The sequence below is a fragment of the Suncus etruscus genome, chromosome 8 (genome assembly GCF_024139225.1).
Source record: "Suncus etruscus isolate mSunEtr1 chromosome 8, mSunEtr1.pri.cur, whole genome shotgun sequence".
In the NCBI taxonomy this organism is placed as follows: domain Eukaryota; kingdom Metazoa; phylum Chordata; class Mammalia; order Eulipotyphla; family Soricidae; genus Suncus; species Suncus etruscus.
The window spans coordinates 78,364,219-78,378,746 of NC_064855.1; the positions used below are offsets into that span (position 1 = coordinate 78,364,219).

At 37.3% G+C, this 14,528-nt stretch overlaps 1 protein-coding gene and 1 non-coding gene across 2 annotated transcripts in view; one reads left to right on the top strand and one right to left on the bottom strand.

The window, feature by feature from the left end:
* Positions 1-14,528, bottom strand: part of DIAPH3 (diaphanous related formin 3) — a 552,109-nt gene that overhangs the window by 498,618 nt on the left and 38,963 nt on the right.
* Positions 6,153-6,256, top strand: LOC126017132 (U6 spliceosomal RNA). Its single transcript, XR_007498801.1, has one exon. It is a non-coding gene; the product is annotated as a U6 spliceosomal RNA (small nuclear RNA).

Sequence of the window (14,528 nt, forward strand, 5' to 3'; positions counted from 1 at the left end):
TGAAACTGTAGCCAAGAAATGAAGATATATGCAGAAAAAAAATCATACAACTGAAATATAAAATTATTTCTCCCCCAAAAACAATGGTGGAAAGGGAAAATAGAATTATTTAAATTATATCATATTTAAATATATCATTATGTAATTTAAATTATATCATCATATAGCATTATTTAAATGTTATTATTTAAATTATATCCATATGTGTGTACATATATTCTCGTTATCCTGAAAGTCTACATCAGTAAAAATAGTTTCATAAATAAAAGCATCAGAGAGACATTTTCAAAGGGACAAGGGCCTAAAGAAATTGTCTCCAGGAGATCTACACAACAGAAAATGTTAAAAAATAGCTTTTCAGGATGAAGGGGAATGATACTAAACAGACTCCCAGATCTACAAAAGATATAAGGAGCAATAGAAAGGCTACTCTATTAGATGTCAGTGATGCATAGATAAATGAATTCTTCAGAGTTCAAACTTCTGAAGCACAATTTCTTTGCTATCATTTCTGTCTGTTCAGGTAAGATCAATTTCTGAAAGTAGAAACTGGGCTGAATACTCTCCACACACAAAAAAGAAACTTAATTAAGATGCTAAACTTATAATGAAGTGAAATTAAGCAAAATATCATTAATGCAACATCAATATTACAAAGGTAAACATGTCAATAAATGAAAATCATAAGCTCAGCAATTCATAAACTCATTTGTGACTACATAGCCTGATGCTTCATCAGTGATAGAAAGTATCAAAATATTTTAGATTATAAAAAATAAGTAAAATAAAATAAGAATGTCTAGAAGTTGGGGCCGGTGAGGTGGCGCTAGAGGTAAGGTTTCTGTCTGCCTTGCAAGAGCTAGCCAAGGAAGGACCGCAGTTCGATCCCCCGGCGTCCCATATGGTCGCCCCAAGCCAGGGGCGATTTCTGAGCGCTTAGCCAGGAGTAACCCCTTAGCATCAAATGGGTGTGGCCCCCCCCAAAAAAAAGAATGTCTAGAAGTTATAAAAATAATGATCACTTCTGAAGCTTTTTCTAGCCATATGCTATGCATGTGCTAAGAGCCTGAAATGTAGCATCAGGGTGAATGTGCTTGCTTAATCCTTCCAGTGAGAAAACTACATAACTAAATAATAGGACACGCTCCAAATCATTTGATACATTAAAAATTTCATAGTGTTCAGCTCATAAAATAGCATAAAGGAAAAAATGCAGTCAACCCATTATGGTTTTAGAAGTAGAACTGCATTTGTATCAATAAACAACATCACAATTTGTATTACAATAAACAGAATTAACACAACTCCTCCCCCAGTGCTTGGCGCTTAACTTTGGGGAAAGGTTGAATTTTTTTAAGTATTAAGATGTACACATTACCACAAAGGCAACTAAGGGGAACAAAGGAAAATAGGCATAGCCCTCTTGCTTCAAAATTTACAAAAGTACCAAGAAAACGATCAGATACAAAAAGATCAGCACTCCAATACAAAGTTATTTCTTTTCCCAGAGTAGAAGAAATGAAAGGTAAAATAAGGAAAGAAATATTCTATTGGAGGGAGTGAAAGGGCATGAAAATCAGTAAGACTACCTCAGGCTCAAAGTAAAAGCATTCCCAGGTATATGATGCTCTGCTGAACAACAACAGGTATATTCAACATCATATGGGAACAATTGCAAAAGCAGATGCAAACTGAAATATATTAAACCATTTTAAGGTGCCAGAGAGATAGCATAGTGGCGTTTGCCTTGCAAGCAGCAGATCCAGGACCTAAGGTGGTTGGTTCGAATCCCAGCGTCCCATATGGTTCCAAGTACCTGCCAGGAGCTATTTTTGAGCAAATGGCCAGGAATAACCCCTGAGCAACCCGAGTGTGGCCCCAAATCAAACAAACAAACAAACAAAAAAAAAAAACATTTTAAATGTTCTTTTTTTTTGGGGGGGGGGGTCACACACAGCGGCTCAGGGGTTACTCCTGGTTCTATGCTCAGAAATCTCTCCTGGCAGGCACAGGGGACCATCTGGAGTGTCGGGATTTGAACACTGTCCTTCTACATGCAAGGCAAATGCCTTACCTCCATGCTATTTCTTCAGCCCCAAATGTTCTTTTTCTTAAAAAAAAAAAATAAGTATAAAAATGGTTCTCCTCATAAATAGAAATATTCCATCCTGATTGATTTTGCATCACTGAATCAGTACATATAGATAATCCACACAATATGTTTAAAGAAAGATACAACAGAAAGAAAATGGTGTCTACAGCAACAGCATAGGCATTTTGAGCATTTGCCTTGAATCAAACCAACCCAGGTTAAATCCCCAGAAAACCTTATGGTCCCCCAAAGCCCACCCTGAGTGATCCCTGTGCAGAGAACCAGGAGTAAGCCTGACTTACACCTGGCACTGCTAGGTGTGACTCAAAACCAAAGAAAAAAAGGAAAATTTAAAAATGCTTTGATACAGGGTGGGAGCAATAGCACAGCAGTAGGACGTTTGCCCTGAACGTGGCTGACCCAGGACAGACCTGGATTCCATCCCAGTGTCCCATATGATTCCCCAAAGCCAGGAACGATTTCTGAGCTCATAGCCAGGAGTAATCCCTGAGTGTCACCAGGTGTGGCTCAAAAACAACAACAACAAAAATATATGTATATATACACATATATATATGCTTTGATACACAAATACACAGAATTCTCCATTACACTGTAATAAGTTATTATTTCATATTTGGCATTTTGGTTAGAAATATGTCTGTTTTGCAATGGGTACACTTCTGTGGCTAGTTTTGGGTGTTTGGTGAGGGGCACATGCAAAAGTGATCGGGGACAACTCACAAATCTGTGTTAGGGGGACCATGTAGTGCTGCTGAGTAAATCTGGGCCTCCTATATACAAAAAATACTCTGCAAGAGTTCAGCCCAATGAGGTATTTCTTCTTTCTGTTTGAAGTTTATGGGAAATTCTCTTAAAGAAGAAGTTAGAAATACAACTCAAATAGGCGAAGCACAAGAACAATTTATACATTAGCTAGAGTGAAAAAACACAAAGACAGGGAGAAAACTCTATTATAATGCTACTTGGAGGTGGTATACCACACTTAATATGAATTCAGCTGTGTCTGGGGTATACCAAGCTTTACAAATTAATATCACTTATCTTCAGGGAAAGTTAAATGAGCACCCTACTGAGCATTATCTTGCACTGATAATTAGTAATGAGTTTAAATAAAATTAATTAAGCCAAAACAAGCTCTTAAAAACATTATCTAGATTTTTTTTAAGCAACACTGTAAAAAAAACTGTTTTCACTATTACTTATGATGCTTTATATACTAACAGAGGAATGGTTTTTTTTTTGGGGGGGTGTTGTTTTTTTTTTTTAAAGTAAATAGGTTCAAGAATACACAATGACCCCCAGCACTGCATGGTACCCTCAACACCACCATCCATCATCATATTAGGAGTAGCACCCAGGATTTGTTGGCAGTGATCCAAAAGTTCCCTTCCAAATAATAAAAATAAAATTTGAAATGAAACCACAATGCCTAAAAGGAAAAAGGGAAGAGGGGCAGAAAGAGAAAATGAAAGAGAGAGAAAGAGAAAGAGAGTAAACTGTGAGGGAAACTGAGAAAATTAGTGGCGGGAAATGAACACTGGTGAAGAGAGAAGTATTGGAACATAGTATAGACTGAAACTCATTATCAACAGCTTTTTAACTCTGTAGCATATAGTGATTTAATGAAAGAAAAGATAAATTAAAAAATCTTAATAAGGAAGCTATGAGAATTTCTAGTCATCTTTTTTATCTGTTTGTTTTTGTTTTGGGGTCACACCCAACAGCACTCAGGGGTAACTCCTTGCTCTATGCTCAGAAATCGCTCCTGGCAGGCTCGGGGACCATATGGGACGCCGGGATTCAAACCACCATCCTTCTCCATGCAAGGCAAATGCCCTACCTCCAGGCTATCTCTCCGGCCCTCTAGTCATCTTACGATCTAAAAAACCTGAAAAAATTCTGTGATCACAAACAAGTTTCCTTGAGACCCAGAAAGGAGCAGATACTCACATACAATTCAGAAAATTAAGTAAATATCTATATGAACACATTCCTAGAATTCAGGAAAATATATTGCTTAAATTTTCAATGTTGTCACTTTATACTTACAATAGGAAGAAAACTCTAAACCCTTAAGTAGATGTTTGAAGGTGTATTTTTTTTCCATGATAAAGACTCTTCTCAAGCTAAGAAGTGGGCAAGGCAGTTGTACCAAGCATGGATATGGGGGAGGCCCAGAACTTACCACACTCATCACAGTGTGATACCTAGAGCTGTTGCTAACACCAGAAATTCCAGAACCCCCAGGAGTCCTATTTTTCCAGCCCAAAAAGGTGGGGCACTTCCCTGTGGTCAACTCTGTGCACTTGGAAATGTGGGGACATGCAAAGAGAAGGGGGCTAACCCTTCTAACAACAACAACAACAAAGCCTTGAGTCTGATTTTGAAAAACTTATCAATCTTCTCTTTGCTGCATTATATTACCCAATCTACTCAAACTTTTCATGATTCAACCCATAGCATCAAAGTTAACAAGAAATGAAACTACCTCTCCCCTTTTAATTTGGTCTTAAAAGGCTACCACTGAGCAATGATCACAGATCCCAAGTTAAAACGTGCCCTGTTTTTTTATAGTACTTAACTCTCTTCCTTTGTCCTTTCATAATTTACTAAAGACTCAACTAGAAGATTAAGTATCATGCTTGAGCAAACGATAAAAATATCTGCTTCAGTCACTGTGGCAGTCTCACAATAGTCCCCAGTGGTCCTCTACTTATTTTACCAATAAGATACAATGGCCACTGAGGTGATTTTCCAGAGTAGAGCACAAAGGCAAATGGCAGCCTTTGTTTCGGTCCCTCCTGAATACTCTTGAGTCAACCAATTGCCAGACCAAAGCACCAATTTGAGGAGACCTGTGCAGCAAAGAATTAAGCAGAGAATCCTCAGATGAGTTCAGTCCTAGCCAATACCTTCACTGTCCCTTCATGAGACCCCAAGTCAGAACCACCCAGCAAAGCAGCTACCAGATACCTGACCCACAATGACATTAGAAAATTCTCTATCTGCTATTTCAAGTACTCAAATTTTAGGAATTCATTTGTTATACAGCAACTATTATTAGAATCACAGTGTTGTGTCTTTCTGATAGCACAGCAACTAGCAGATAATTAATTTATTAATATTAAAGAGCAGCCACTAATACCTCTTGATAGGAATAAAGTTACTATATAACAAAATACTAATGTGGTGACCGTCCCACCAACCTCTTTCATCTAATAGAAAAGTTATATCTGTACATAAATATAAATATAAAATAATTGTGAGGCCAGGGGTGTTGCAAGCAGTAGAGCACTTGTCTTACATGTGTGAGGCCCGAGGTTTGATCCCAAGCATCATTGAAAAAATTGTTTTAAATAAAGTTACTTTAGCTGCTCAAGAAAATCATAAGTAGATCAGCAGTAATCATAACACAATGAAAATACTTCTAGGGTGAAGAAGTAATGTTAAGATCTTAAGACTGGCTCAAGAGTACAGGGAGAGTACAAAGAGTGGAGAGACCAGTGATGTCAAAAGTCAATTCCTAACATCACTAACTTGCAGGAGTACCAGTAATTCCACTGAACTCTCCAGGGCTATAACAAAGCATGTGATTTCCTGTCAGTACCACAAGTGAAAAGGAGCTTGCCTTGCATCCCAATGATCCTAATTTGTATTCCTTACACCACATATAATCTCCCAAGGATGGCCATGGGTTATTCCTGTAAACTGACCCAGAAACAATGTCTGACCACTACTGAGAGTGGCATAATTCTCCCCAAACAAGTAGTTTTCCTGGAGATCGATTCACTACTCTCACCAAGACCTCATATAACTGCAGATTAGACCCAGTATCTTACTTAAAATCATGAAACACCTCAAACCAGAACCAAACATTCTGCTGAGCTGGTTCCAACTTCTTAACCAAAAAAAGAAAATTTAAAGAAAAAAACCTGTCAAGTGTTAACCACTTATTATTGCTTTAATCCACTAAGTCTTGGCATAAATATATACCATCAGGTGATTAACACAAAGTTCCTCACAGAAGACGATGATTGTGCTTGCTTCGGCAGCACATATACTAAAATTGGAACATTACAGAGATTAGCATGGCTAGTGCACAAGGATGACACGCAAATTCGTGAAACATTCCATATTAAAAAAGAAAAAGACTATGATTACCAAGAAAAATAAAATGGAGTTATAAAATTTATTTTAACATAGCAACATTTATCTTCATTAATAGAGTTAACTCAATAGAGGTAACAGCAAATCTAAGATTTTAATAGCATTAAATATAAAGTATATTTTTAAATATTTTCAATACTATTAGGTGCTTTGAACATATCTTCTGTAGTGATAAACTACAGGTAATTCCTGCTATGTACTTATGGGTGACTAGAGTTATTCTAATCTTCATTTAAATTTTACTCAAAACATAAGTAATCTTTCGCTCATTCACATATAAGGACACCATGAATTCTACCATGGACATGGACCAAGGACTAAGAATCCCTCGTAGATAGCTATGGAAAAACATATAGTGATGGGAAAATAAAGGCAACTAAAGCTCGAGTCTAATGTCTTCAATGAATCAGTGGGAGGAACTAGAGGGCTATGGCTGAGACCAACAAGGAGAAATGCAACAAATACTCAAAAAGCCCTGGAAGCTTTTGAAGGATGAATCCACCAGGGAAGTAAAACTTTCAAAGAACACATGGAACTTTCATTAGAGCGAGAAGGAAAGTAAACATTCAAAGTTGATGGGCTTTGAGTTCCAAAGGGCAAGGTGGGAGGATGTGGGAAGCTGAAGAAACTGGGAGATAGTATCAGCTTCAAAGAATAAATGGAGCTGGGGAGAATATCACAGCACTCACACATTAGAGATCATGAACTTCTGGCATGCAGTGAGATCAACAGAAAAAGGCCTTGAATTCTAAAAACTTTACAAGGAAACAAATCAAACCATGTAAACCGATTAATTCATTTTCTGCGGTTGCCCTGCCTACCGCTAGTGGCCACTAGTTCTCATGTGGACAAATGATAGAACCTGATAACTTCCCTCTAGGTCTTCACTGCCCCTCTGCTGAACACTGAGCTACTCTCTACAAAGGGTCATCTGATGCCCCTTTGAACTTACTGAAATTCAAGATATAATGCATGACTGACTTGGAGACTCCTGTAAGTGCACAAAATGACAGGCTCTAAAAGGTCAAAGCAAGAGGTTTTGGAGATGTGGAGATGGAGATAACGCCAAATTACAAGAAAGATCCAATAGCTTGTTCTTATACTGAAAATCTATCCACACCCACCACTTGTTTTCACCACCTCCCCCCTTTTACCTAGTTAAATTTGACTCAGTCTTCAGCTCTCAGTGGGAGTCAAATCTCACAGAAGAGCCTCTCCAATTTCTGAAGAGCATTTTTAACCTAACAGACAACAGACATTTCCAATCCTCATGTGTACCTACAAAACTGGATTTTACTTATTGAAAAAAGAAATCATTATTTTATTCACTACTCTTAAAAGTCATTGATTCTTTCCATGCAAAATCTTTTTTTTAACAATATGTGTTACTAATAATATCTTTTTAAAATACAATAAAAAGTGGGGGCCAGAGCGCTAGCACTGCAGTAGGGCATTTGCCTTGCAAGCAGCTGACTGGGACTAACCTGGTTCGATCCCTGGCATCCCATATGATCTGCCAAGCCTGCCAGGAGCGGTTTCTGAGCACAGTGGCAGGAGTAATCCCTGAGCACCGCTGGGTGTGGCCCAAAAATCAAAAACTAAATAAATTACAATAAAAAATTGAGACTCCTCTCACCACTGATATTCAGAAGACTATTCCTGCACTCAAACAATAGAAAAGGTCTGTAACAGTAGCAGAATAATGTAGGAAAGAAAATATCCCAAAGAACATAAAATTCCTGAAGTTCTGCTTATCCATATCTACTCTGCAGTTTTTTGTTTTCTTGTTTGTTTTTTGGGGTTTTTTTGTTTGTTTGTTTTTTTTTGGTTTTTTTTTTTTTGGTTTTTGGGTCACACTGGTAGCGCTCGGGGGTTACTCCTGGCTCTATGCTCAGAAATCTATCCTGGCAGGGTTGGCAGACCATATGAGATGACCGGATTCAAACCACCGATCTGCGTGCCAGGCAAACGCCTTACCTCCATGCTAACTCTCCGGCCCCTACTCTGCAGTTTTAATTGCACATAGAATTCCAGAAATACTATATATACATATGAAAGGAAATATAAATTAGTTCATTAAATAAATACTTTGAAAGGCTGACACATAAAAATCTGAAATCATCAACAATTGTCTTAAGTTGTCCATCTGACACTGTTCTATTAGTAGTCTAGTCAATAATCTAACTTATACAAGTAAGAAAAATTACAACAAAGTGAAAAATTATACAAATCCTGGATTTCAATTTGTCCTTCAAAAGTCAACCACTTTCACTAAGAAGACATCTTTTCCAAGCTCAAAAATTGACTTTTACTAAGCTTTATGTATTGTCCAATTTCTATCATTGCTCTCTAACTATATACTAATCGTGTAGATATGTGTTTCTCCACTATTCCCTGAGGACAAAAAGTCTGATTTATCTCTGTATTTCTAGAATAGTACCAGGCATTCAATAAATGCTTAATGAATGAATGGATAAAAGAATGAATAAACAAGTCTGCATAGCCTACTACATCTTCATGTATTTGAGTTTGAGAGCACTTGATCTTATTCCTAAATATCTACTGATTTGAGGAGGGGATCTCTAAACTACCCCATAAATATTTAAGGATTCTATTATAGTACTTAAGTATTACTTCTGCAAATCTAAGTACAGGAAGCTCTAATTAACTCATTGATGGACTCAGATAGGCTCACCTGACTTAATAGTTTAAATTTTATATAACTTTTTTAGTACATTCTACTGAATATTAGTGTTTCTACTAACACAGGCTATACACCAAGCAAAGTTTTACAGAAAAACTATAAAGTTCCACATTTTGCATCACCTTTTATTTGGGGGGGGGGGGTCATACCCGGAGGTGCTCAGGGGTTACTTCTGGCTCTATGCTCAGAAATCACCCCTGACAGGCTCAGAGGACCATATGGAATGCCAGGATTCGAACCACCGTCCGTCCTGGATCAACCGAGTGCAAGGCAAATGCCCGACCACTGTGCTATTGCTCCAGCACTGCATCATCTGTTTTTAAATTAACAAAATATAAAAATAATTTAAAAATACAGAATGAGCTTGTAGAAGAAAATTATGTTTCAGAAAGAAAACTAAGATATATAGGTATATATACTATCATATATCTTAATTACTTTTTATTGGGGGGGCATACACAGCAGTGTTCGGGGCTTACTCCTGGCTCTGAGTTCAGAGATCACCTTTGGTGAGACACAGAGGACCATACAGAGTGTCAGGGATCAAATTGGAGTGATACATGTACAAGGCAAGCACCTTGCCCACTGTAATTTCTTTCAGCCCATGAATAATTCTTTTAATTTGAAATATTATTTAATTTATGTTCCATTAACTTATATGTCAAATAATCATAACCATTTTACTTTTTTAAGGATTATGACTAATGTAATATTATGTTCCACAAGAAACTTCTAAATGGGTATGGGAACCCTTTACTATAGGGGGGAGAAAAAGTCTTATTAGGCATGTTCATATAGCAAATTAATATTTGAATTCATCAGAAATATTCAGGGATGTTCTGGAATCTTTTGGTTTAAATTAGTAGGGTAGAGCCACAGACAATGAAAGCATCTCCAGCACTCAAACCAAGTGACAATCTCCCAATTCCCAGAACCCCTTCTCCACAGGGAATTTGAGAGCCAGAAAAACCTGTACTTCTGTGGAAAAGCAGGCCATGGTTGTTGCTGGATCTGTTTTAGACAGAAGTTATCTCTCCCATACCTCTGTCTCCCATATCTCTCCCAACAGAAAGCAGTAGATAAGGTATAAGAACTCTCAAACATAACACCATTTCTTTGGGATAAACTGTAAGATAAACATTCAAAATAGATCATTTTGCATCATAAAAAAAACTTCTTGTATGCAATACATCCCCTGCTATGTGTAGATCAGCATAACATATAGACCAGAAAGTAGACCATTTCTAGTTGCTCGTTTGGAAGATCATTCTGAAAGGTCTTGGGAATCAATACCATTAATTTAGATAGAACAATACTTAGTATTTCCAGACTCAAAAAAAAATTGCATACCTAAAAGAACATTTTATTATTGGATAACAGGTGCAACCAGTTTGTATTTGCAATTAATAACTATGGTAATGATGGAGAGGAACAGAAAAGAGTTAGATCATACCCAATTGTGCACAGGACTTACTCCTGGTAGAACTGGGTATTAATCCTGGGAGTTGGAAGGGAGCAAGGGAAGATTTTACCTCTTGCACTATCTCTCTACCTCAATTACTATACTTAAAAAAAAAAAATCCCCTGTCAGTTTAAAGGTCTCATATCGATGGCATCAGGTAAAAGCAGAAACCAAAATATATAGATTTTTTATACTGTTACTTTCAGTAGAAAAAGGAATATTTTTTTTATTGGAACTACAACTAACAAGACCATTTGTGTTCCAGGAGCTAGTCTGTCAGCCACTGAAAACTGGGAATAATAATGCCAATTCAGACACAGAGCGAAAATTATGTATCTAAGCTTACATATGGAGTAGGATTTAGCACATGATAAAGAGCCTGTATTGCTACCATTCAACAGTCAGTAGTCCCAGTTTAATGTGTTATGTGGTTTTTTATTCCATTTTGTTTTGGTTTTGGTTTTAGGGTCACACCCAGCGGCACTCAGCTCGGGGGACCATATGGGATTCCAGGATTCAAACTGCCGCCTGTCCTGTGTTGGTTGTGTGCAAGGTAAACGCCTTACAGCTGTGCTGTTGCTTCAGCCCCAACCCCTAACTTGTTATGTTCTTATATTCCCTAAATAAATTCCTCCCATTCTATCTCATCTTTCTATTCCTTCCTGTTCAAATGAGAGATGTCTAACAGGATAGGAGCATAGACCTAGGATGGCTGGTATAGAGATATTATGGCTAATGTTAGAGACCTTTAGAACTACAGGCAACATGCACAACCAAAGCAGTTTTCAATATAGTAAAAAGGTGGGGTGTGGGCTAGGGGAAGAACTTATATACACATAAGAGGGAAAAGATAAACAGTACCAGGATTATAAGAGATGATATTGATAAAGATCCTATATGATAAAGAAATATCAAAGATTAAAAAAAAAACTCCTTGAAGGACAAATAACCAAGGATAATTCTCAAAAAATAACTTTAATACCCTAATACGCTATAACATATTTCAGACATGAAGAACAAATGATGCCTAACATAATTTGTTGGGAAAACTAGTTTCACAAGTCATACTAATAGTCCTCCCTTGAAAATCAAAAGCTATGTCCACCATCAAAAAATAAGCCTGCATGCAAAAATTAACAGCTTCACAAATATCCAAAAATTGGAAGCAAACCAATCCACTTTAGTATGTAAGACAATAGCATTACTACCTGGGCACAAATGGGCTATTATTCAATAGTAAAATAAGCAAAGTTCCAATACACTTATGTACTAGGTGAGTCATAAAGCAAGATACCAAACCAACTAACATTATGTCTTCCAAGACATAATGGTAAGCTACAATGTAATTGCAGTTACAGGAAATTCTAAAAACTTAACCAATCAGAGAGCTGACTGGTATTTAAAAGCCTGGATAGGAGAAGAAAAGTGACTGCAAAGGGCAGAGAGAGAACCTTTTGGGAGAATGTAAATGTATTTGATTGTGATTATAGTGTATAAGTGATTGCATGGATTTGTCAAATTCAGATTACACCTTTAAAATTGGTGCTTTTATTATATGTAAATCACACCTCAATTTAAAAGGTACATTACTAACCATTCCACTAATAATGTAAATACATGGCTTGCCAAGCATTTTGGCATATATTAATTTATGCCTTAAAAATTCCTATACACAGATGCCAAGGTTCAAAAGCTAAGAGACTTATTCAAAGTCACACAGCTACTAAGAGCTGTGTACTGTAACTCAGCTGGCACTGGAACCCAATTCTCCTACATTCAACTCCATGTCATAAAATCAACAGCAGAAACTAATGGAGAGATCTCAGAACTTTCTCTAATTGCAGTTTAGGCTCAAGTCAGTAGGTTACAAAAATCAATTTAGCAGATAGGATCCTGTTTTATTTTTAACAGAACAAGAAACGGAAGTGTATAAATGAATGGAAAGGAAAAACATCAGCATTCATTATCCTTAAAAATATCAGCACTAGGCCCGGAGAGATAGCACAGCGGCATTTGCCTTGCAAGCAGCCGATCCAGGACCAAAGGTGGTTGGTTCAAATCCCAGTGTCCCATATGGTCCCCATGCCTGCCAGTAGCTATTTCTGAGCAGACAGCCAGGAGTAACCCCTGAGCAACGCTGGGTGTGGCCCAAAAACAAAACAAAAAATATATATATCAGCATTGATTGATAAAGATTCTGTTTCAACAGAGTGTCTGTACATTTATGAGTTCAGTATAAATTATACTTCGGTTGGTTCTACCATCCCAACAAGGAATTATAATCCTGGCTGCAGCAGGCCACTGTGTAACAGGGAGATAGTTGTGAGGCAAGTCAAAACTGCTCCAGGCAGCAAAAAATACTTGAGTCCCTAGTTGGCATTTTGGTATTGTTCTCACTTTTGCCTGTAATCAGTGTCTCCTCTTTTCAAACTTGTCCCCCTTTTCTTTCTATGTCTCCTTCTCAAGCATGCATGTATTAACAATCAAAACTTCTTCTCACCCATGTAAACACAATTCCACCAAATTGTTTTCTTCATTTTTCCCTAGTAGCTTTGCACTTTATACACAGAAAATGCTTCCTTATCTCTAGAGTGAGCACTACTTGAAATCTACTCAGCCCTACCTTGGAACCTCAATATTGTATGCTTCATCCTGCAACATAACATGGTCCTGTGAAATTAAGTTCTGGCAGTAACTTAAATAACTTTGAAAGTGGTTCAAAAGTATATCTGCTTTCATTTAATAAAGTAACTTAAAAGAGAGAGGTTTTTAACACTAATACTTCCCAGAATATTTTTGTACAATGTTTCTAAAATTCTATTATTAAACATATGACTATAGCAGAGGCCATTTTTCTATGCCGTCTCTCAAGTTCTATCCCCATCAAAAGGCTATTCACATTAAGTGTACATTAAAAGCACACATGCAATTTATATGTTGCAAGGGTGACAATCTTTAGTAAAATCCACCGCCGATATACCTCAAAGTATCAGTGCAAATGCTTCCTCGACCTCTAACTTGCCAGAAATAGTTTAAAGAGCCCTCAAAATACCCAGCTAGCCTTTCCCTCCTCACAGCTTTGCATTGATCTACACACAACCCCATAAAGCTCTGCTACAAATGTGTCACACCAAACCTTTGCCCACACATCAGGATATATTTTTTGAGGGACTAAAAGGGTCAGAACTGAGTATAGCTGAAGTTCACCATACTTCAGCTTAAATGAAATTTATAAAGTCCTAAGAAGAAGAAAGTAGAGAAGATGTAATTAGACTGCTTTACAAATAAGTGATCAAATAGTTGATTTGTTGAGGTCACAGAGCTAACAACTGAAGCTGACTTTAACAAAGGGTTTTCAGATTTCAAATCCTCTGCTTATTCCATCCATCAATCAGCAAGTAAGAAAATTTACTCTTCAGTGGGCCTGTTTAAGATAGCTATGCTTATTCTCAAAGATCTACAAAGGGACCAAGTTGCCTACACTGTACTCTCTGCTTGAGTTTTTTCTCTGGACTCACAATTATTCTTTAGGCAAATAAAGCTTGAGACCAAAAAGAGAAGAGCCAGAGGTGGAGGAGAAGAGCTCGGCCATTGTGTCCATGTGAATAAAGAATCCAGGAGAGATGGTCATGTCCCTCTAAGATGAAGGCAGGGGCAAGACAACAGTAATTTAGACACTTGATCATTGACCCAAAGCTTCTCTACTCCAAGCAAGTGCATAATTCCACCTCTAAAAGCCAGACAAGGGTGAAGTTCAGCTTAAATCAAAAGAGATCATTGTCACACCGGCAGTGGTTCATTCTTTCATTCAATTAAAGAAAATTTTTTTTTCATTTATACATCACTTTATATTCTTTTTTAACAACTTTATTACATACATGATTGTGTTTGGGTTTCAGTCATGTAAAGAACACCACCCATCACCAGTGCAACATTCCCATCACCAGTGTCCCAAATCTCCCTTCTCCCCACCCAACCCCCACCTGTACTCTAGACAGGCTTTCTATTTCCCTCATACATTCTCATTATAAGGATAGTTCAAAACGTAGTTATTTCTCTAACTAAACACATCCTTGTTG